Here is a 23,911-nt window from a genome sequence, read left to right on the forward strand (position 1 = left end):
AATCCCTTGCTTTGACATTTACAGCCTCCTGTTATCTTGTATATACATTGTGCTTCAATTGCAGGTCTCGAAATCTTCCCCAAGAGCATTCTACTGGCCACAGTGAGGAAGTTCCCAAACACACCCCATTCATGTGTTCCAGGAAACTTCATTGTGTTACATTTTTCTTTCTTGTAACAATGATTTATGACACCTTTCTTTTCTTTGACATACAATCTAGAATATTTTCAGTTTATTTAATATATGCCTAATAAAAATCTATTCCTGTCTCTTTGGGTGGGCACACTCAAAGCCTGGAGTAAGGCTGAGTGTCATCAGTGACCCTCTTGTTAAAAAACACCCTTGAGAAAAAATTTGACTCAGACAGCAGGGGTTGGCATTCTCTTTCTTATCTCTTTTGAAATCTACCAATCACTTTTATTGATACCTTTTATATCTTGTCAAGAAGCTAAATGCTTAGTTATCTTAACATTACAAGCAATCGTTTTTTACTGTGGGGAGTTGTATATAGTTATTAATAAATTTAAAGCCTCACACTTTGCATATTTTGTCCAGAAGATGCCTTTTTCCAGACATTGTTTGCTTAAAAATGTATCTTTCATTTTTAATCCACTATAAAAATACAAATAAACTCTGTGGGTACATTTTTGAGGAATCATTTCTAAATAGTAAACCTCTTAAGATGTATTTTAGCTACAGAAATTAAATTAATTTCTGCTTGGTTTCAGGTTGTTCTGTGAGCTGAGGTCCATGTCGTCTAATCATATAATTTATACTTTTTCAAAATGAACTTTCTCACCCTCTTCAAGAGACTCCTCTATATTCAGGAAGGACTTAAGCAGTTAAGATTGAGGGCAGGAGGAGAAGGGGACGACAGAGGATGAGATGGCTGGATGGCATCACTGACTCGATGGACGTGAGTCTGAGTGAACTCCGGGAGTTGGTGATGGACAGGGAGGCCTGGTGTGCTGGGATTCATGGGGTTGCAAAGAGTTGGACACGACTGAACTGAACTGAACTTAGCAGTTAAGACAAAATTTTCCTTTTCATTCCATCCTCTGCCTTTGCTTGGGTCATTTGATCTGTTTGACCTTCTCAAAACTCTAGCCTTATGATCCTTTGACTTTCTCTAGTTTAAAAATCTTAGAAATCTGTTCCAGTTCATCAATTTCTACTTAGCATTTGGAACGTGTCATCACCTACAACTGCTCAAGTTGAAAGATCTCATGTCTTTAATCTCAAAGCTTTATTCTTTTATTTCTGCCACAGAACTTGTTCTTTTCCTTCCCTTGACCATTAGTTGCTTCATGCATGCGTGCATGCTAAGTTTCTTCAGTCGTATTCAACTCTTTGAGATCCTGTGGACTATAGCCTCCCAGGCTCCTCTGTCCATGGAAATCTCCAGGCAAGAATACTGGAGTGGGTTGCCATGCCCTTCTCCATGGGATCTTCCTGACCCAGATTAGTTGCTTCAGTGTATCACTAATCTCCCATCTGCCAAGCATTTCACCCGTGTCTCTATTCATCCTAAACTCTTCTAGCAATTGGATCATGTTCTCTCACTCTTATAAAATTTTGGGGTTCCTGCCTTATCAATATTCAAATATATGATTTATTTATACTTGCCTTCTAGACTTATTTTGTGACCCAAAGTCACATGACTTGAAAAGTTATCTCCAGCACAAATCCCATAATTTCCAAATAAGCGTGTTATAAAAAAGAATAAACTTGAAATTAGATTTTTTTTTTCCTGGAGAAGTGTGAGTTGTTCAGCTTGATACATTTAGTGGAAAATGAAAGAGAATGTAACTGAAAAGATGAATTAGACCTAGGTCAAACAGTAGTCTAAAATACTCCACTAAGAAGTTGAAATTCATCCCATAGATAAGAGGGAGTAGTTGACAAAAATCTAAGTGGGTGAATAATATTCTTAAAGCTGCATTTTTAGAAATAAAAATGGTGATGTGGGAGATTATTAGCATGTGAAGAATAATTGAAAGCCATCAGACTTGTTTGGAAGCTGTTGAGATTGTACAATCATGAACCTTTATGGCCTGAATTGGGCAGCTGGGGTAAAAATGAAGAACTGTTTCTCCTTCAGTGTGTTCTTCAGTGAACTAGTATTTTGCATTTTATTTGTAATGATCTATAGCTCTATAGGAGAACTTCAGAAAAATCTCTGGTCTCTTTAATAAGATGACATATTAGTTTATTTTTCTCATGGGAAACAAAGGAGTTTACCATACTATTTTTCCTTTGTAAAATCTGCTATGTATATTTCCAGAAATGGAAATATTATACATACTAGAACAAAGGAATTTAACATGTGATGTTTGTAAACTTTTGAAAGTATTTTACTGTGTAGAAGTTATGCCAGCTTGCTATTTAATTTCTATTAGAGAGGAGAAATGGTGTTTCCCCTCAGTGTTTCACATGGGATAAGACCACTGAACCTACCTGAAATGATTTAAGAGAGTTATAATTGAATTGTCACCAAGATCATGCAATCTCTGCCAGGGACTTAATAAAAATGTTTGGAAGTACTTTCTACTTTTAAAGCGGCCACTGAACTTGATGATATAGCCTGGCTAGGGGTTGTTGGCAGACCCAGTCTGTATTGTCCCAGTGACTCCAGTGAGCTAGGCAAGTTAAGAGTCCTGGATAACACTGCTTGAGAACACAAAACTTTAGACAAAAGATGACAGCCACAAGAATAGCCTGAATGTTCCTTGGCATTGCCTTGGATAGGAAATAAATGTATAGTATAAATTCTTATGAAGTATTTTCTCTCTTTTGTTACTGTGAACTTTCCAACTTACTTTAAAAGAAAAAAAATATTCTCAGGCCTGGGCTGAAGAGGAGAGAAATATCTAATTTTGTCAGTACTGTCAGATACCATTATAATTTTATCATTTCATATAGTCAAATATTTTTCTCTAATTTAAGTTGATGTATTGTCTGCACTGGTAAAATAGAAGTGGCTAGAACCTGTCAGATGGCAACCTATCTTGAAAAAGAATAACAATAAATCAAAATTATATTCTGATGACTCTGATTCAAGTTGCTTGCTATATGACCTTAGTTTTGTATTTTTCCATCTTTTTGAAGATTTTAGGTGGGTGTGTAAGTTTTTATGTTTAGTTAGCTGTCATGGAACAGAAATTCAATCATTAACACTTAATAAAGCCTGTGGTATACATTTATTAATTCAGCTTACTCTAATTTGAATGAAACTGATGCTTTATATAAAACTATATCTCTTACTGTAGTTCTCTTTTCCTTCCTCTGTTAAGGTTTGTGTATATTTGCTATCTTCTTTCCAACCTTCTGCCATGTTAGGCATTGGAAAGCAGGGATTGAATCTCTCATTTTTGAATTAGTGCAGCGTCAACACAGTATTACCACCTTTTTTTCACTTAATAGGATAAAAATACCATGAAATCTATCTTAATAGTGCAACTGTTACCCCACATGAAAAAGCATTTTTATTAAATGTTAAGTCTTGAACTTATGTCAATATGGTCATGTAAATATAGGGCATCTTTTACATTTCATTTTATTCAGCAACACTACTTTGAGCACTTAGATTTCAAATTTTTTGTTAGGAACTTGAAATACAAAGAGAAAATGGAGTCCTAGTTGTCTAATAAGGATAATACTTAGGAATTAGAAATCCATTTAGTTTTTCTCAAAAAGAATCTGAATTATTCTCTCAACTAGTTTCCCATTTCACGACATTAGGCAATTATTATGTAGTGGACTTTAGCATGTTAGAAATATGATAATTAATTATTGCCTAGTAGACTATGTGGAAAATGAAGTAGTTTATTTGAGTAGAGAAGAGTTATGAGTTCTGATAGTTTTCAGTGTTCCAGAGCTTTTATTCCTCATTTCACACACACATACACACATAAACCTATACCAAAATGGCTTTATATATGTGTGTGTATATATGTGTATTTACACACACATATATAATTATATGTATATATATACTATATTGTATATATATACTATATGTATGCTTTTGAACAAAGTTATTTTCATTCTAGCATTATCATTGGAGTAGGAGACAATATAAAAAGAGAAGTGTTCTTACTCCCAACAACAAACCCAACTATAGGATGTATGAAATCCTAGGTCAAATAAATCAAAATAAGACCTAATGGAAAAAAAGGAAATATCTATTGAAATTTTTCATGATTGCAATAAATGAGAGAGTGGAAATGAATATTTATGGTTGAATTGATCTCAAAGAACATGAACTATAGTCATAGCTTAGCTCTTCTTGGGTTTGGATGCTTCACATTTTTTATTTCAACAATTTTCCATGGATTTCATACATTTCTACATGTCTTATGAACCAAAGCACTGTCTATTTTATCTTAGACTATCTGCTTAAGGATGTTTGTAAAGCAAATACTCTTAGAAGAAGTGGGCAATGTCTTGCTCCAGAGCAAAGCTGATTTACTGTTCACTATAATAAAGATTGGAGAAGGCAATGGCAACCCACTCCAGTACTCTTGCCTGGAAAATCCCATGGACAGAGGAGCCTGGTAGGCTGCAGTCCATGGGGTCGCTAAGAGTTGGACACGACTGAACGACTTCACTTTCACGTTTCACTTTCATGCACTGGAGAAGGAAATGGTAACCCACTCCAGTATTCTTTCCTGGAGAATCCCAGGGACAGAGTAGCCTGGTGGGCTGCCGTCTATGGGGTCGCACAGAGTCGGACACGACTGAAGCGACTTAGCAGCAGCAGCAGCATAATAAAGATAACATCTACTTTTGGGGCAAAGTTCAAGCAGGTTTACTGCCCATTCCAAGATATTTGGGTTTCCTAACTGCAGGGTTCCATTCCTGTAATGTGTCCTCCTCTATGTATGGGTATACCCAGCCCTCTTTGCAGTGACTCATGGGAATTTGGGCTCAGAGAACCGAGCAAAAGCAGCATCTTCTGGCTACTGCACTGCTAGTGCTTTAAGTAACAAATCATGCATTGTTTCTGACTCAGGAGCATAGTGTCGCCCATCAAACTATGGCAGGCTAACTTGTAAGCTCGCAAGTAGGGCAAAAATCTCAAACCCTTCATAGTTCTTAACAGATACAAGAGGTTGATTTCCTATTATAGAATCATATAAATGGACCATCTTTAACTATTTATCAGTAACTTGATATGGAATTGTTTTTATTTTTTTTCCCCAAAGTCATACAGCTTTATTACTATAATTATTATAAATATGACCAAAGCAAGGACAATGGAAGCTTCAGGTAGAAATATTCTCCTAAGAAATACTAAATAGAGTAATTGCATGTTTTTTTTTTTGTTGTTGTTGTTGTTCTTTTAGTTAAACTTTTAGGCTACTACCCTTCTACACAGAGATCTACTTTATCATTTTCACCTCTTCACAATGCTATGCCTTTTGAGATTCTTAGCAGACAAAGTCTAGGTGTATTATAGGAGCTAAATAGAACTACAAATACAGAGCATTTGCAGACCAACCCTCACCCACAACTCTGTGGGGAATCAAGCAAATGGCAAGAGTGTTCTAAATGCAAAGCTTCTAATTTCAGTCCTCTGTTTTGTCTTTTCTGTACTAATGTGAATTTCCATCATGTAGTTATTGGAATCCTTTTTGAAGTGAAGCTTGGACAAGTATTTAATTGAACATTATGTAAGGACTAAAAGGAAAACACTGTATGTTTTAAGTGTACTGTGTGTGTGTGTGTGTGTGTGTGTGTGTGTGTGTGTATGCATGTGATGAACCCATTTAGGAAGCCTGAGATGATTTCCCCAAGTCTATTATCAACATCTCTCTTCATAAAGAGAGTTTAGAGAGACAAATACATAAAAAAGACAATTATTTTGCTCTTTGTCTTCTCTCCATTGTCATTAACTATGGGCTGCTCACTAAGACATTTTAAAAATAAGCCTGTGAATCAGGTAGTGGGGTAAAGCAAATTTTTGGTGTGTAATTTGTTTCTGTGCCAATATAAATTTTTCTTTAGACCATTAACTTTTAGAAGGCAAAGCCTCTGCCTTATTTATCTTTGAATTTTCACTCGACTCCATTGGGTCTGGCTAATAGGAGGTGTTCAGTGAGTGTTTATTTGTTTGAATTAATGAAAAAAATAACAGAACTAAAAAATAGTAGATGGGCATTCAGTTCAGTTCAGTCATTCAGTCGTGTCCGACTCTTTGCGATCCCAAGAACCACAGTGCACCAAGCCTCCCTGTCCATCACCAACTCCCAGAGTCCACCCAAACCCATGTCCATTGAGTTGGTAATGCGATCCAACCATCTCATCCTCTGTCATCCCCTTCTCCAGCCCTCAATCTTTCCCAGCATCAGGGTCTTTTCAAATGAGTCAGCTCTCCACATCAGGTAGCCAAAGAATTGGAGTTTCAGCTTCAACATCAGCCCTTCCAATGAACACCCAGGACTGATCTCCTTTAAGATGGACTGGTTGGATCTCCTTGCAGTCCAAGGGACTCTCAAGAGTCTTCTCCAACACCACAGTTCAAAAGCATCAATTCTTCGGCGCTCAGCCTTCTTCACAGTCCAACTCTCACATCCATACATGACCACTGGAAAGACCATAGCTTTGACTAGATGGACCTTTGTTGATAAAGTAATGTCTCTGCTTTTTAATATGTTGTCTAGTTGGGTCATAACTTTCCTTCCAAGGAGCAAGCATCTTTTAATTTCATGATTGCAATCACCATCTGAGTGATTTTTGGGCCCCCCAAAATAAAGTCAGCCACTGTTCCCACTGTTTTCCCATCTATTTGCCATGAAATGATGGAACTGGATTCCATGATCTTCATTTTCTGAATGTTGAGCTTTAAGCCAACTTTTTCCTCTCCTCTTTCACCTTCATCAAGAAACTCTTTAGTTCTTCACTTTGTGCCATAAGAGTGGTGTTATCTGCATATCTGAGATTATTGATATTTCTCCTGGCAAGTTTGATTCTAGCTTGTGCTTCCTCCAGCCCAGCATTTCTCATAATGTATTCTGCATATAAGTTAAATAAGCAGGGTGACAATATACAGCCTTGACGTACTCCTTTTCCTATTTGGAACCACTCTGTTGTTCCATGTCCAGTTCTAACTGTTGCTTCCTGGACTGCATACAGGTTTCTCAAGAGGCAGGTCAGGTGGTCTGGTATTCCCATCTCTTGAAGAATTTTCCACAGTTTGTTGTGATCCACACAGTCAAAGTTTGGCGTAGTCAATAAAGCAGAAATAGATGTTTTCTGGAACTCTCTTGCTTGTTCGATTATCCAGCGGATGTTGGCAATTTGATCTGTAGTTCCTTTGCCTTTTCTAAAACAAGCTTGAACAGCTGGAAGTTCACGGTTGATGTATTGCTGAAGCCTGGCTTGGAGAATTTTGAGCATTACTTTACTAGTGTGTGAGATGAGTGCAATTGTGTGGTAGTTTGAGCATTTTTTGGCATTGCCTTTCTTTGGGATTGGAATGAAAACTGACCTTTTCCAGTCCTGTGGCTACTGCTGAGTTTTCCAAATTTTCTGTCATATTGAGTGCAGCCCTTTCACAGAATCATCTTTTAGGATTTGAAATGGTTCAACTGGAATTCCATCACCTCCACTAGCTTTGTTCATAGTATATGGACATATTTTCAGCCAAATTATTGTCAAAAGAGAATTAAGAAAATGGTTTACTTCTGACAGAATAATACGTCTCATTTCAAATATCCAGGTATGTTTTAAAAATGGGTCTTCAATAATCTTCATCTACTCTTTTTATAATTTATAATTTTCCTCATTATAATGGGTCAAATAAACAAATAATTATAGCAAAAACTAACTGAAAGCTTACCAAGTGCCAGCTACTGTTTTAAGCTTTCTCCATTTTTACCTCATTTACCCATCAAAAAGCTAAAAAAAACTATTATCTTTATTTCTATTGTGCAAGTGAGGAAATGGGTTAAAGGGAGGATAGATAATTTGCCCAAGGGCACACAACTGGTTTTCAAGACAATATAGAGTCAAAGAAAGACTGCTTGATTCTAGATTTGTGTCTTAATCAATACTGCCTCTTAGAGAAAGGTTAAAGTACAAGTGCATCCGTTAAAGATAATCCGCATCTGCAGTAACTAGCTGTGTGTCGTGTGTGCTCAATCGTGTCTGACTCTGTGTGACCCCATGGACTGTAGCTCACCAGGCTCCTCTGTCCATGGGATTATCCAGGTATTAATACTGGAGTGGGTTGCCATGCCCTCCTACAGAGGATCTTCCTGATGCAGGGATCTAACCTGTCTCTTGAGTCTCCTGCACTGGCAGACAAATTATTTACCACTGTGTACCTGGGAAGCCCTGACACAACTATTAATAGGTATTAATTGGAGAGGTTAAAAGGAAATTGAAATGTGAACTATTTTGAAACAACTTTCTATTGTAGCAAACTAGCAGCTGGCTTTAAAATCATTTTTGTTTCTTCATCCTTGGCAAAACTTTACTTTTCAGAGATTCTGGCTAGAGTCCATTAAACCTGGATACTGGAAGGGAGAAAAAAATACATTTTGTACTTGACCCGAGGCTGAACTTTATATAAAGATCATGCCACATAACAGGTGTTAAACAAATTATTTTATGCCATGAGGATGGCATTAGATTCTAAATTGCTATCTCATTTTAAACTGATTTGTTTAAACTGATTCCAGTTTACAGACTATCTCATTCCCATTACTCCTTTGATGGAATTTATATCTAAATCTTAAATGAGAATATGACATTGATTCTGCAGTAAATTTTATATGTGTTTTGTATGGTATCATAGTTAGGAAGTGAAAGTGAAAATCACTCAGTCATGTCTGACTCTTTGCAACCCCATGGACTATATGGTCCATGGAATTCTCCAGGCCAGAATACTGGAGTCAGTAGCCTTTCCCTTCTCAAAGGGATCTTCTCAACCCAAGGATGGAACCCAGTTTCCCACAATGCAGGTGGATTCTTTACCAGCTGAGTACAAGGGAAGCCCAAGAGCACTGGAATGGATGGCCTATCCCTTCTCCAGTGGATCTTCCCTACCCAGGAGTTGAACTGGGGTCTCCTGCACTACAGGTGGATTCTTTACCAACATAGCTATCAGGGAACCCCATAAAGTAACTGGCAAACATTTTCTGGTGGTGATTCAATTTTCTGACATTTTAGAGTAATTCTGTATGTGTATAAATATATAGGCTAAAAAAAATTAATAGATCAAGAATCAGAAGTCCTAAAGCTTAGTGGGGATTTCATAATATTATGTAAGGAAATTAACTTCCTCGAAATGGTGTTAATAACTCTGAGTTCTTGGACTTTTAATATTCATATCTAGTGGAGTTCAGGGACTTTTCAAAAGAATGGCCTCTAAAATTTTAAAAATCACAAATATAATCTAAAATTAATTGATATAAAAACATCTGGGGATATTTAAGGACCACGTAATCTAGTACTGAAACAAGATGTGACGGTTGGTGGTTGGCTTTTACCTTGGGAGTGTTTTTCGACCTTCACACTAGCAACACTTTGGACTAGATGTCTCTTTGTTGTGGATCTGTCCTGTGTGTTATACCACATTTAGCAGAATTCCCGGTGTCTAGATGATAGTACCCCCCCTTCCAGTTGTGACAATCAAAAATGTCTCCATATGTTGTCAAATATGCCATGGAGGCAAAATTGCCCCCATGGAGAACCATTATGCATTAGTGTCTAACAACAAGTTTAAGTGAAGAGGTACTTCCTTTTCCTTTTTTTTCTAAATTGAAGTGTATGTGTGTGTGTTCAGTTGCTCGATTGTGTCTGACTCTTTGTGACCCTATGGACTGCAGCCCGCCAGGCTCCTCTGGAATTTTCCAGGCAAGAATACTGGAGTGGGTTGCCATTTCCTACTGCAAGGGATCTTCCCAACCCAGAGATTGAACCCAGATCTCCTGCATTGGCAGGTGGATTCTTTACCACTGAGCCACCTTTGATTTAAATTATTATATTGATTTCAGATGTACAGCATAGCGATTCAGTTTTTTTTATAGATAATGCTCAATTAAAAATTTTTGCAAGATAATGATCATAATTTCCTGTGCTATTCAATATATCCTTGTTGCTCATCTATTTTATATGTAGTAGTTTGTGTCTCTGAATCTCATACCCCATCTTGTCCTTCCTCCCTTTCCTCTCCTCACTGGTAACCACTAGATTGTTTTCTATATTTGTGAGTCTGTTTTGCAATATACTTTATTTTTTAGAATCTACATATCACTGATAATATATTATTTTTCTTATTTTAGCTGATTTATTTCATTGAGCATTTCTCTAGGTCCATCAGAATTCTGCAAACGGCAGAATTTAATTTCTTTTTTAAGGCTGAGTTATATATATATTTACATATATATATGTATATACACACCACTTTGATGAGAGTTTTTTTTTTTTTTTTATCATGAATGGGTGTTGAATCTGATAAAATTCTTTGTTTACCTGTATTATCATGTGATTTTTATCCTTTCTTTTGCTGTGTTCTGTATCATATTGATTGATTTGTAAATATTGAACCATTCTTATATTCCTGGAATAAATCCAACTTGATCAAAGTGTGTCATTCTTGTTATATATTGTTGAATTCAATTTGCTAATTTTTTTTTTTTAGGATTTTTGCACCTCTATTCAACAAAGATATTGGCCTGTAATTTTCTTCTGTTGTAGTCTTTGTATGGTTTTTGATATGAGGGTTATGCTGGTAATCCATCCTTGTAGAATGGATTTGGGGGTGTTCTGTCCTCTTCAATTTTTTGGAATAAGTATTAGCTCTTCCTCCCTGGTGACTCAGTAGAAAATGATCTGCCTGTCAATGCAGGAGACACAAGTTCCATCCCTGGGTTGGGAAGATCCTGTGGAAGAGGGCACAGCAACCCACTCCAGTATTCTTGTCTGGAGAATTCCATGGACAGAGGAGCCTGGAATATTACAGTCTGTGGAGCTGTAAAGAGTCGGATATGACTTAGCAATGAAACAACAATATGTTTGGTAGAATTCCTTTGCGAAGCCGTCTGGTCCTGGGATTCTATTACCTGGGTATGTGCGCACTGTTAGCTGGGAGTTTTCTAAATTGCTAATTCAATTTCACTCCTAACAATGTATGCGTCCTCTAGGAGTGGAGTCTCTGTTTCCTCCAGTCCTGTGTAACTCCTGTGACCAAGACCCACTAGCCTTCAAAGCCAAATACTCTGGGGGCTCCTCCTTCTGATGCCAAACTGCCAGACTGGGGAGCTTGATGCAGAGCTCAGAACTCTCACCCATATGGGAGAACTTCCATGATATAATTCTTCTCCAGTTTGTGGGTTATCCATCCAGGGATATGGGATTTGAATATATTATGAATGCACCTCTCCTACCGTCTCATTGTGATTTCTTATCTTTATATGTAGAAAATGTTTTTTAGTAGATTCCGATAATATTTACTGATGGTTGTTTGGCAGTTAGTTATGATTTTGGTGTTCTCGTGGGAGAAGGTTAGCCCAAGGCCTCTACTCCACCATCCTGTCTTCTCTATCATATTTCTGGAAGAGAGAGGCACTGATTCTTTGCACCAACTCTGAGGAATTTAGAACTCAGTTGAAGGACCTACCTGAGTCATGGGAGGTGGAGCTCATAATAGTTTTAATAGAGAAAAATCTTAGAATACTTGAGTCATCAGATATCATAGGATAGTGTAAACTTTCTGAAATAAGGGGACAAACCTGTACTGAAGCATGTAAGTATTATATTTACATTTCATTGCAGCATAATAATTTCATCTATCACACTACATTAATGTTGTTAATTTGAATATTATTGCTTTTCAATATTGTTTGTATATATTTTTAACTCATTTTGGTGATAGAATTAAAGCCCTAAGCATAAGCTCTAAGCATTAAGAGTTTATACATAGTTGTTGCTGTTCAGTGGCTAAGTCATGACCGATTATGACCACATGGACTGCAGCAAGCCAGGACTCCCTGTCCCTCACTATCTCCAGGTGTTTACATATATTTAACAAACATGATAATAAAAATTATCAACACCAGAAAGACTCAAAGATGATTTTTAACATTGAAAGGGATTAGTGCATTTCTGAATTTGAGAAACACTGGATTTGAAGTATCAGAGGTTGAATGGAGGCAAGGGCAGCAGATCAATGGGGGAAAGTCATCCCTGATAAATTTGGGGGAAACTCTAGACTTAGATGCTGAACTTGTGCTGCATCATCTTAACTTACGTCAAGCGCATAAGAAATTAAAATACCTAAATTTACACCTAAAAAAAAACTAGAAAAAGAAGAAACAAAGAACCTCAGGGTTAGTAGAAGGAAAGAAATGATAAAAATTAGGTCAGAAATAAATGAAAAAGAAACAAAGGAGACCATAGCCAAAATCAAAACTAAAAGCTTGTTCTTTGATAAGATAAATAAAATAGACAAACCAGTAGCCAGATTCATCAAGAAAAAAATGGAGAAGAATCAAATAAAAAAAATTAAAAATGAAAATGGAGAAATCACAATAGACAACACAGAAATACAAAGGATCATAAGATACTACTATCAGCAACTATATGCCAATAAAATGGACAACTTAGAAGAAATGGATGAATTCTTAGAAAAATATAACCTTCCAAACCTGAACCAGGAAGAAATAGAAAATCTTAACAGACCCATCACAAGCATGGAAACTGAAACTATAATAAAAATTTTCCAACAACAAAAGCCCAGGATCAGAGGGCTTCACAGGTGAATTCTACCAAAAATTTAGAGAAGAGCTAACACCTATCCTACCCAAACTGTTCCAGAAAATTGCAGAGGAAGGTAAACTGCCAAACTCATTCTATGAGGACACCATCACCCGAATACCAAAACCAGACAAAGATGCCACACAACAAAAGAAAACTACAGGCCAATATCATTGATGAACACTGATGCAAAAATCCTCAACAAAATTCTAGCAAACAGAATCCAACAACATATTAAAAAGATCATACATCATGACCAAGAGAGCTTTATCTGAGGGATGCAAGGATTCTTCAATATTCACAAATCAGTCAATGTGATACAGCACATTAACAAATTGAAAGATTAAAAACCATATGATTGGTTTTTAAGAATCCTTGCATCCCTGGGATAAAGCTCTCTTGGTCATGATGTACGATCTTTTTAATATGTTGTTGGATTCTGTTTGCACGATACTGGATGCTTGGGGCTAGTGCACTGGGATGACCCAGAGGGATGGTATGGGGAGGGAGGAGGGAGGAGGGTTCAGGATGGGGAACACGTGTATACCTGTGATGGATTCATTTTGATATTTGGCAAAACTAATACAATTATGTAAAGTTTAAAAATAAAATAAAATTAAAAAAAAAACATATGATTATCTCAATAGATGCAGAGAAAGCCTTTGACAAAATTCAACATCCATTTATGATAGGGAAAAACAAAACAAAACAAAACAGAAAGCAGGCATAGAAGGAGCATACCTCAACATAATAAAAGCCATATATGATAAACCCACAGCAAACATTATCTTCAATGGTGAAAAATTGAAAACATTTCCCTTAAAGTTGGGAACAAAGACAAGGGTGCCCACTCTCACCACTACTATTCAACATAGTTTTGGAAGTTTTAGCCACAGCAATCAGAGAAGAAAAAGGAATAAAAGGAATCCAGATGGGAAAAGAAGAAGTAAAACTCACTGTTTGCAGATGGCATGATCCTCTACAAAGAAAACCCTAAAGACTCCACCAGAAAATTACTAGAGCTAATCAATGAATATAGTAAAGTTGCAGGATATAAAATTAACACACAGAAATCCCTTGCATTCCTGTTCACTAACAATGAGAAAACAGAGAAGTTAAGGAAACAATTCTATTCACCATTGCAATGAAAAGAATAAAATACTTAGGAATAAATATACCTAAAGAAACAAAAGACCTCTATATAGAAAGCTATAAAACACTGATGAAAGAAATCAAAGATGACACAAATAGATGGAAAAATATACCATATTCATGGATCGGAAGATTCAATATAGTGAAAATGAGTATACTACCCAAAGTAATCTATAGATTCAATGCAAGCGCTATCAAGCTACCAATGGTGTTTTTCAGAGAACTAGAACAAATAATTTCACAATTTGTATGGAAATACAAAAAACCTTGATAGCCAAAGCAATCTTGAAAAAGAAGAATGGAATTGGAGGAATCAACCCGCCTGACTTCAGACTATACTGCAAAGCTACAGTCATCAAGACAGTATGGTACTGGCACAAAGACAGAAATATAGGTCAGTAGAACAAAATAGAAAGCCCAGAGATAAATCCACACAGCTATGGACACCCTATCTTTGACAAAGGAGGCAAGAATATACAATGGAGAAAAGACAATCTCTTTAACAAGTGGTGCTGGGACAACTAGTCAACCACTTGTAAAAGAATGAAACTAGAACGCTTTCTAACACCATACACAAAAATAAACTCAAAATTGATTAAAGATCTAAATTTAAGACCAGAAACTATAAAACTCCTAAAGGAATACATAGGCAAAACACTCTCTGACATAAATCACAGCAGGATCCTCCATGACCCACCTCCCAGAGTAATGGAAATAAAAGCAAAAATAAACTATTGGGACCTAATTAAACTTAAAAGCTTTTGCACAACGAAGGAAACTATAAGCAAAGTGAAAAGATAGCCTTCAGAATGGGAGAAAATAATAGCAAATGAAGCAACTGACAAAGACTTAATCTCAAAAATATACAAGTAGCTCATGCAGCTCAATTCCAGAAAAATAAATGACTGAATCAAAAAATGGGCCAAAGCACTAAACAGACATTTCTCTAAATAAGATATACAGATGGCTAACAAACACATGAAAAGATGCTCAACATCACATATTATCAGAGAAATGCAAATCAACACCACAATGAGGTACCATCTCACATCAGTCAGAATGGCTACTATCAAAAAGTTTACAAACAATAAATGCTGGAGAGGGTGTGGAGAAAAGGGAACCCTCTTACACTGCTGGGAATGTAAAGTGGGAATGCAAAGTGGTACAGCCACTATGGAGAACAGTGTGGAGATTCCTTAAAAAATGAAGTAGAACTCCCAAACGACCCAGCAATCCCACTGCTGGGCATACACACCAAGGAAACCAGAATTGAAAGAGACATGTGTACCCCAATGTTCATTGCAGCACTGTTTACAATAGCTAGGACATGGAAACAACCTAGATGTCCATCAGCAGATGAATGGATAAGAAAGCTGTGGTACATATACACAATGGAATATTACTCAGCTATTAAAAAGAATGCATTTGAGTCAGTTCTAATGAGGTGAATGAAACTGGAATCTATTATACAGAATGAAGTAAGCCAGAAAGAAAAACACCAATACAGTATATTAACACATATATATGGAATTTAGAGGATGGTAATGATGACCCTATATGCAAGACAACAAAAGAGACACAGATGTAAAGAACAGACTTTTGGACTCTGTGGGGGCAGGCGAAGGTGGAGTGATTTGAGAGAGCATTGAAAGATGTATATTACCATATGTGAAATAAATCCCCAGTCCAGGTTCAAGGCATGAGACAGGGCACTCAGGGCCATTTCACTGGGAAGACCCTTAGGGATGGGATGGGGAGGGAGGTGGGAGGGGGGTTCAGGATGGGGGACATATGTACACCCATGGCTGATTCATGTCAATGTATGGCAAAAATCACTACAATATTGTAAAGCAATTAGCCTCCAATTAAATTAATTTACAAAAAAAATCAATGTTCTCTTTTTTATAACTAACAAAATTACAGAGACTGCTCACTGAGTTATTCGGTATATTTCCTGTTGACAATATAAAAAAGTTTATAAACACACTGTTGCCTTGTGTAAAGTGCAATGTGAAAAGAATGCTTATTTAAGCAAGATTGCTTCAATTTTGATCATAACTGAAGACATCAGAAACAGAGATGGAATTGGGTATATTTTCAGGTGACTTTGACAATTTATTGTGTCACATTGTCCAAACAAATCACCCCTTGTGATTTTAGGGCAAGTGTAATGGCCTCACAGGCTGAAGATCATGCTCTCTTCATCTGATATGCTCCCATTCCCTTCAGTTGTTGTTACTTTACTTCTCTGTTGTACTGATTTGAAGAACCCTTGAGACTTCACTGCCCTATATACCAAAGGAACTGGAAAACCTTCTGCTTCCAGCCATAATAATCCTTTGCCTCTTTTTTCTTTCATTATCTTCTTGTGGAGAGTGTTTTGGACTGGTGGTCAGCAAAGTACAAGGGTAAAATTGGTCATGAACTCGTCATGGTTGCAGTGGTTGAATTGGAAGGGTTCAGTCTTTCCTACTGAACCCATCTCTCTTTACTCCCAGAAAGGAGAGGTCCCTGGAATGACTGACTCCTCTAGCTCCAGGAGAGTTATAGATTATACTCATCCAGTCTATGGCCAGACCACACTGAACATGCCTGATCGTGTCTGAGCTCGGAAGCTAAGCATGGTTGCGCCTGGTTAGTACTTGGATGGAAGATTATACTCATCCTGATAAAAATATAGGCAATAAATCAGACAAAAATTTTACTACAATATTAGGATGGGCCTTTGTTAATTAATTAGGCTCACTCCTTCAAAAAGTTAGATGACTCAGGTTACATTTTAGATACAACTTTTTGGAAAGAAACATTATTTGGTAATTAATTGGACATAATTTTCACAAAGTCTAACTGAAAAGAAGACTGTTTATGCAATTTATCTGTCACTTTATGAGCTCTAATATATAGTACTTATGCTTTGAGGTCCTGATGTTTGAAAAAGGAAATTCTTCAAATTACTGATTTTTGAATCAAGTCTCTCATTCTTATAAATAAAATCAGCATTGTTTGATAGAAAAATTTAAGTCCCTGTTTCATAATGTCAGATTTCAGTAAGATAAGTGAAAATGTAGGTCTAGATTCTTGTCAACATAGTTGGGTTGTAAACCCCAATACTTTTTATGGATGTAACTTGTACTGAGTTTGTTAAAGCTATGGAAAGAAATCCCAAGAAACAGGAATAGAGACTGTAACTTTCTGAAAGTTCATAAGCTCATTGAAAATTGTTTGGACATATTTCTGATTATCTTTGTAAAAGAAACAAGGTCTGATCTCTTCCAAAAGACCAGTCTTCCAGAAGATGCACAAATGTGCTTTATGTATTGACATATTTCTCAGAACTTTAAATTGTTGAAACCAAGTATATCTGAAATTTTATGAAACAAATTCTCTCTTGACTATATTATTTGTTGTCTCTTGAACTTATATTTATATTATAGGGGAACAAGCTGTCATGGTTATTTTAAAATTGCATTTTGAAATTCACTTATATTATGGGTAAATCTGGTTCTATATTGATAAGAAATAAAAAAGCTAAATGACGAAAAATTCATTCCTCTTAAAGATTCAAAAATCATTCCTTTTAAACATATTTTTATTTTATGTTTTAAATAGAAGTAACTTCTAAGTGGAATGCTTTCAGGTATGTGCATCACAAGCTACCTATTATTTTTTATTCTTGAGGAAGAATTCTTTTCTAAGAAGATAATGCTCATGACTGTGGGCATTGAAAGCTGGAATTTCAGGTATCAGACCAGAAAAAATACTTTGAAGCCTTTGATCTGAAATAAAGAGCCATCTGAATAAAGTAGAGACTGATCATCAACCACAAAGAATCTAGACAACCCTTTCCTGGAGCTGGTTTTATAACACTAGAGCACTTTTTCTTCCCTGTTGCAACTTTTCCCCATTGTTCTTATTATGCATGTTTTCCAAGTACAGACTAAAGTATCATATTTTTCTATTTCTTCTCTGCATCAGAGAGGATTACCTAAGGAATATGGAAATATATTTTCATTGCTAAGTTTTGAGACATATACTTCATTTTCCTTCTATTTCTCTCCATTTTCCTACCTTTCTCCTCATTTGGGGGAGATTTCTTCTCCATCAGTTATAGAATTAACTTTGTGTATAAAGAAAGGCAATGTCTCAGGTGCTAATAAAGAATAATTTTCATTGAAGCATTTTTCATAAGATTTGAAACATTACAAAGAGATCTAAATAATTCTTGTCAGAGAGGGAACTCTAATTCTCATGACTTTGGCAATCATTCATTCAGCAACTACTTCCTGTATGCCTAAGATGTACAGGGCACAGTGTATAGCTCCATATATTAATTAGAAATTGTCATCTAAAAAATATAGTCACAACCTGAAAGTAAAGAGTTATTTTAGTTGGTGGAAATGTTTACGACTCTAAGCCTGGGAGATAGCATCTCAGTAGCTCTGAGAAAACTGCTCCAAGGAGGCAGGAGGGGAAGTCAGGATATATACAAGTTTGCAACAAAGGAAGCAGGCACTCTGAACATCAAAGATCAGGTATCAAGTTAAGGAATTTGGCATTCTATGTATGGGAAGATGCAAGCCTCTGGGCTCACAGAATTCATTCTTTTCATATGCATTTCAGCTATCTGAGGCCAATCCTGCTTCCTTGATCACCATGCTTCTTGCATTCTCCCAGCTCCTCATCTTGCATTCGCCTAGCTCCTCATGAATCAAGTGGCAGCATCTGCAGGATCACAGTTTGGGGAACCAGAAATCACTGATGGCTGTGACAACTCTTGTTTATGGATATGGCAGATATTTTCATTTCACAAAATTGCCCGTGTCTTCCTGTAGGAGAAATAAATACTTAATTCAAATTAGAACTATGTCTAGTCAAAGCTATGGCTTTTCCACTAGTCATGTATGGTTGTGAGAGTTGGACTGTAAAGAAAGCTGAATGCCGAAGAATTGATGTTTTTGAACTGTGGCCTTGGAGAAGACTCTTGAGAGTCCCTTGGACTGCAAGATCAAACCAGTCAATCCTAAAGGAGATCAGTCCTGAATATTCATGGGAAGGATGGATGCTGAAGCTGAAACTCCAATACTTTGGCCACTTGATGTGAAGAACTGACTCATTTGAAAAGACCCTGATGCTGGGAAAGATTGAGGGTGGGAGGAGAAGGGGACAACAGAAACAAGATCATTGGATGGCATCGACTCAATGGAAGTGAATTTGAACAAACTCTGGGAGATAGTGAAGAACAGGAAAGGCAGGCATGCTGTAGTTCATGGGGTCACAGAGTCAGGCACAACTGAGAGACTGAAAAACAAATTTATCATAAACCCACTTGAAGAGCCAAGAATGCTTCCTAGAAAATAAATGGCATTTGAGCTGGATCTAATATATAAACAACAGTTTTACCATGGAAGAACAGAGAAAAGGACATCCAAAGAAAGTAGAAGAATATATTCAAATGCATAGAGGTAGTATCTTATGAAATATCAGGAAGTGTGGTAGACTAAATATTTAAACTTTTTTTTTTCAGCTCAAGACACAGCGTATCACTGACTTTTCCCACTTTTCACCAACCATCTTTATGCTGTTTAACCAACTTTTCCCAGCCCTACCTAGTCACCCCAGTTGAAAGACCTGGTGCAGCTTTGCCCAGCACTTGGAACATTCCTGATCAGAGTTGAAGTCTTATTGATTTCTTTGGTCCCAGCAACAAGGAGAGTCTGGAATCAATCCTGTTATCCTGAATCCAGGTTCAGCTGTGTGGGGGTGGGGAGGTGAGAAGTGGGGGTGAGCTACATACCAGCTCTACCACTTCTTTGGTCCACTGTGCTAAACTTCAGCTAAACTGCCAGTCTCTTCCTCTAGTTCAGGGTCCTACTCCCAGCATCCTCATTCCTAGATGCCCTACTATTTTGAAGGGCTTGGTTGGTCCATACTGACAATACAATTGTTTATGTAAAAATATAGTTCCTGCTATCTGTTCTCCTGCCAATGTGCATTTTTCCCTGCTATGAATCTCCTTTAATGTCAAACCTTGACATAACCAAGACTGATGAGTCCACATCACTTTGACACTGCTGTTGGAACACTGACTTTGTCTATCAGCATCCCTTCTCTCTATTTTGAGGCCAGTTCTAAACTCAGGCCAGCTTCTCAGTGAAACACTTGGGATATTTTTATGAAAGTAACAGAAAACTTATTTGAGCTAATCTAAGAGTGATTGAGACTAGGAAACATTTATTGGAAGAGTATGGGACTTCCTAGGTGGCTCAGTGGTAAAGAATCCATCTATCAATGCAGGAGACACGGATTCGACCCCTAGATCAGGAATATCCCTGATAAAGGAAAGAGCAACCCACTCCAGTATTCTTTCCTGGAAAATCCCATGGACAGAGGAGCCTGATGGGCTACAGTCCATGGGATCATAAAGAGCTGGACATGGCTAAGCGACTAAGCACACATGCATATGGGAGTTTCTCCCACATAGACAAAAATGTTATAGGATTAAATCTTTGTAAAGGTAATATTGAGTCCAGAGGCAGCAGGAAATGATGGGCCGTTTGTTCAAGATGCCATCACCTCGTAATGAAATCAACTGCATATCTTTTCTCTTGAGATCCTGAGCTTAATTCCAGAGAGAGTTAAGTTCCTTAGAGTAATTGTGTATGTTTGAATGGTCTAGATTAATCTATGTTTTCCCCTTCCATTTGAGCCCCTTAATTGGTGTCCCACAGTCAGTGGGAACAGAGTAAACATCCAAACAAAATGATAGTACTACACACAGAAGTTGTCATGGAGATTGGGTGAGCTATTCCAATACTATCAACTGTACTCAGCCTCTCTTTTTGTGTATGGTCTAAGTTATTTTCTCCACACTGGCTGATACTATTTGGGTCCAGTATGCATCAAGATTAAGCCCTTTCAATGTATGACAATACTAGAAACTAGAGTTGCATTTTCCTTTATGGGGCTTCTTGAAGGATTCTCTTAAATGTTGGTCATCTAGGTTGCTTCCATGTCCTGGTTACTGTAAATAGTGCTACAATGAACATTGGGGTATGTGCAAATTATGGTTTTCTTAGGGTATACACCCATGAGTGACATTTCTGGGTCATATGGTTGTTTAATTTTTAGAGTTTTAAGGAATCTCCATACTGTTCTCCATAGTGGTTGTGTCAAGTTACATTCCCACACTACTGTTAAGAAAGTTCCTTTTTATTCACACCCTCTCCAGAATTTATTATCTGTACATTTTTTGATGATGGCCATTCTGACCAGTGTGAGGTAAAATAGATAGCTAGTGAGATGCTGTTATATAGCACAGGGAACTCAGATCGGTGCTCTGTGATGACATAGAGGGGTGGGAGGGAGGTATATGTATCAGATCAGATCAGTCGCTCAGTCATGTCCGACTCTGCGACACCATGAATTGCAGCATGCCAGGCCTCCCTGTCCATCACCAACTCCCGGAGTTCACTGTGACTCACGTCCATCGAGTCAGTGATGCCATCCAGCCATCTCATCCTCTGTCGTCCCCTTCTCCTCTTGCCCCCAATCCCTCCCAGCATAGAGTCTTTTCCAATGAGTCAACTCTTCACATGAGGTGGCCAAAGTACTGGAGTTTCAGCTTTAGCATCATCCCTTCCAAAGAACATCCAGGGCTGATCTCCTTCAGAATGGACTGGTTGGATCTTCTTGCAGTCCAAGGGACTCTCAAGAGTCTTCTCCAACACCACAGTTCAAAAGCATCAATTCTTCGGCGCTCAGCGTTCTTCACAGTCCAACTCTCACATCCATACATGACCACAGGAAAAACCATAGCCTTGATTAGACAAACCTTTGTTGGCAAAGTAATGTCTCTGCTTTTGAATATGCTATCTAGGTTGGTCATAACTTTCCTTCCAAGGAGTAAGAGTCTTTTAATTTCATGGCTGCAGTCACCATCTGTAGTGATTTTGGAGCCCAGAAAAATAAAGTCTGACACTTTTCCCACAGTTTCCCCATCTATAATCTAATTCATGTGGTTCTACAGAAGAAGCTAGCACAGCATTGTAAAGCAATTATATTCCATTAAAAATTAGAAATTTCTTCAAAAAAATAAACAATGTTTGGTCAGACTTGGGTTGTTTGCCTAATGGAATTAGAATCCAAAAGTCTGTAGTCAAGGGACCACATTTACTTTACTTCTGTTAGACTTGAGAGGAATAACAAGATACGATATCATAACTATAACTAATTCTGGTAAAATCTACTGAAGCCTGAAAATGAAAAAAGTAATTTGAATACAAATTACATCTGTGCCTGTTGTAGTTTAATATATTTTGCAACTGTTAATTATGTAATTAATAAGATTTGATGTTTCTTATTATTGACTTGAGATTCAATACATATTTTAAAAAATTCTTTCTCTTAAAACAATACTGTAACATTTTAAATGTATGTAGTCCTTGTTTTTTTTTTTTTTAATGTTGTTTCTAAATACCTGTCCTTAAAACATTTCTCTCTTTCCAATTGATCAGCCATGAATTTTATTGTTTTGCTTCACTTGAACAAAAGCTGAGTGGTCAACATATTAAGACAAGATGATATTTAAAGCTATTTTCAGTTAAAATATCTGTAGTCAGTGATTCTTTGACACTTCATTATATTGCTGGGCTTTATCTTTTCCTCTTGTGATGAGCATCTTCATACATATAAAAGAGTGCTTAGTTCAATAAATTATAGCCAATTTTGTCTCGTAATTTTGTTCAACTGTGATGCTCAGTATGTCAAAGTGGCTAACTTTAGCATTATGTCAACCGGACACTTTTGCAGAGAACTTTCCTCTTTTGATTACTCTCTAATTATTGGGTTGGCCAAAAGGTTCATTCAGTTTTTTTTTTTAGATAGCTCTAGTAGTGATTAGATGTCCAACTGAACTTATTCAAAACAATTTTGTATTGTGACAGCTCTCAAATCAGCATGCAAAAACAAATTGGTGAATTTGTATGTAGCCATTTTGATACTGAAGATGGAAGAAAAAAAGCAACATTTTTGGCTTATGCTTTATTATTTTAAGAAAGGCAAAAACACAGCTGAAGCACAAAAGAGATTTGTGCAGTGTGTGGAAAACGTGCTGTGACTGATCAAATGTGTCAAAAGTGGTTTGCAAAATTTCATACTGGAGATTTCTCACTGGATAATGCTCCATGGTCTAGTAGGCCAGTTGAAGTTGATAGCGATCAAATTGAGACATTAATTGAGAACAATCAGTGTTCCATGGGAGATAACCAACACACTCAAAATATCCAAATCAAATGTTTATAATCATTTGCACCAGCTTGGTTATGTTAATTGCTTTGATGTTTGGGTTCCACATAAATTAAGTGAAAAAAAACCCCTTTTGACCATATTCCCACATGTTATTCTCTAATTAAACATAATGAAAATGTTCTGTTTTTAAAACAAATGGTGACAGGCAATGAAAAGTGGATGCTATACATTAATGTGGAGTGGAAGAGATTGTGGGGCAAGTAAAATGAAGCACCACCAACCACACCAAAGGCCAGTCTTCATCCAAAGGAAGTGATGTTGTGTATATGGTAGGATTGGAAGGGTGTGCCTATTATGGGCTCCTTCTGGAAAACCAAAGCATAAATTCCAACAAGTCCTGTTCCTAATTAGATCAACTGAAAGCAGCACTTGATGAAAAGCATCCATAATTAGTCAACAGAAAACACATTGTCTCCCATCAGGACAATGCAAGACCACATGTTTCTTTGATGACCAGGCAAAAACTGTTAATCTTGGCTGGGAAGTTCTGATTCATCCACTGTATTCACCAGACACTGGACCATCAGATATCCATTTATTTCTGTCTTTACAAAATTCTCTTAATGGAAAACATTTCAATTTGCTGGAAGACTGTAAAAGGCATCTGAAATGTACTTTGCTCAAAAAGAAAAAGCTTTGGGAAGATGGAGTCCTGAAGTTAGCTGAAAAATGGAAAAACATAGTGGAA

General features: G+C 37.0%; 1 long non-coding RNA gene across 1 annotated transcript in view; it reads left to right on the top strand.

Annotated features, from left to right (window-relative positions):
• The window catches only part of LOC133251022 (uncharacterized), an 83,466-nt gene extending 61,127 nt beyond the window's left edge, over positions 1-22,339 (top strand). The window contains exon 4 of the long non-coding RNA XR_009737487.1: positions 18,538-22,339. This is a non-coding gene — a long non-coding RNA (uncharacterized LOC133251022). The remainder of the gene's footprint in view (positions 1-18,537) is intronic.
• Positions 22,340-23,911: the final 1,572 nt, after the last annotated feature.

This window comes from Bos javanicus, chromosome 7, assembly GCF_032452875.1.
Source record: "Bos javanicus breed banteng chromosome 7, ARS-OSU_banteng_1.0, whole genome shotgun sequence".
Classification (NCBI taxonomy): domain Eukaryota; kingdom Metazoa; phylum Chordata; class Mammalia; order Artiodactyla; family Bovidae; genus Bos; species Bos javanicus.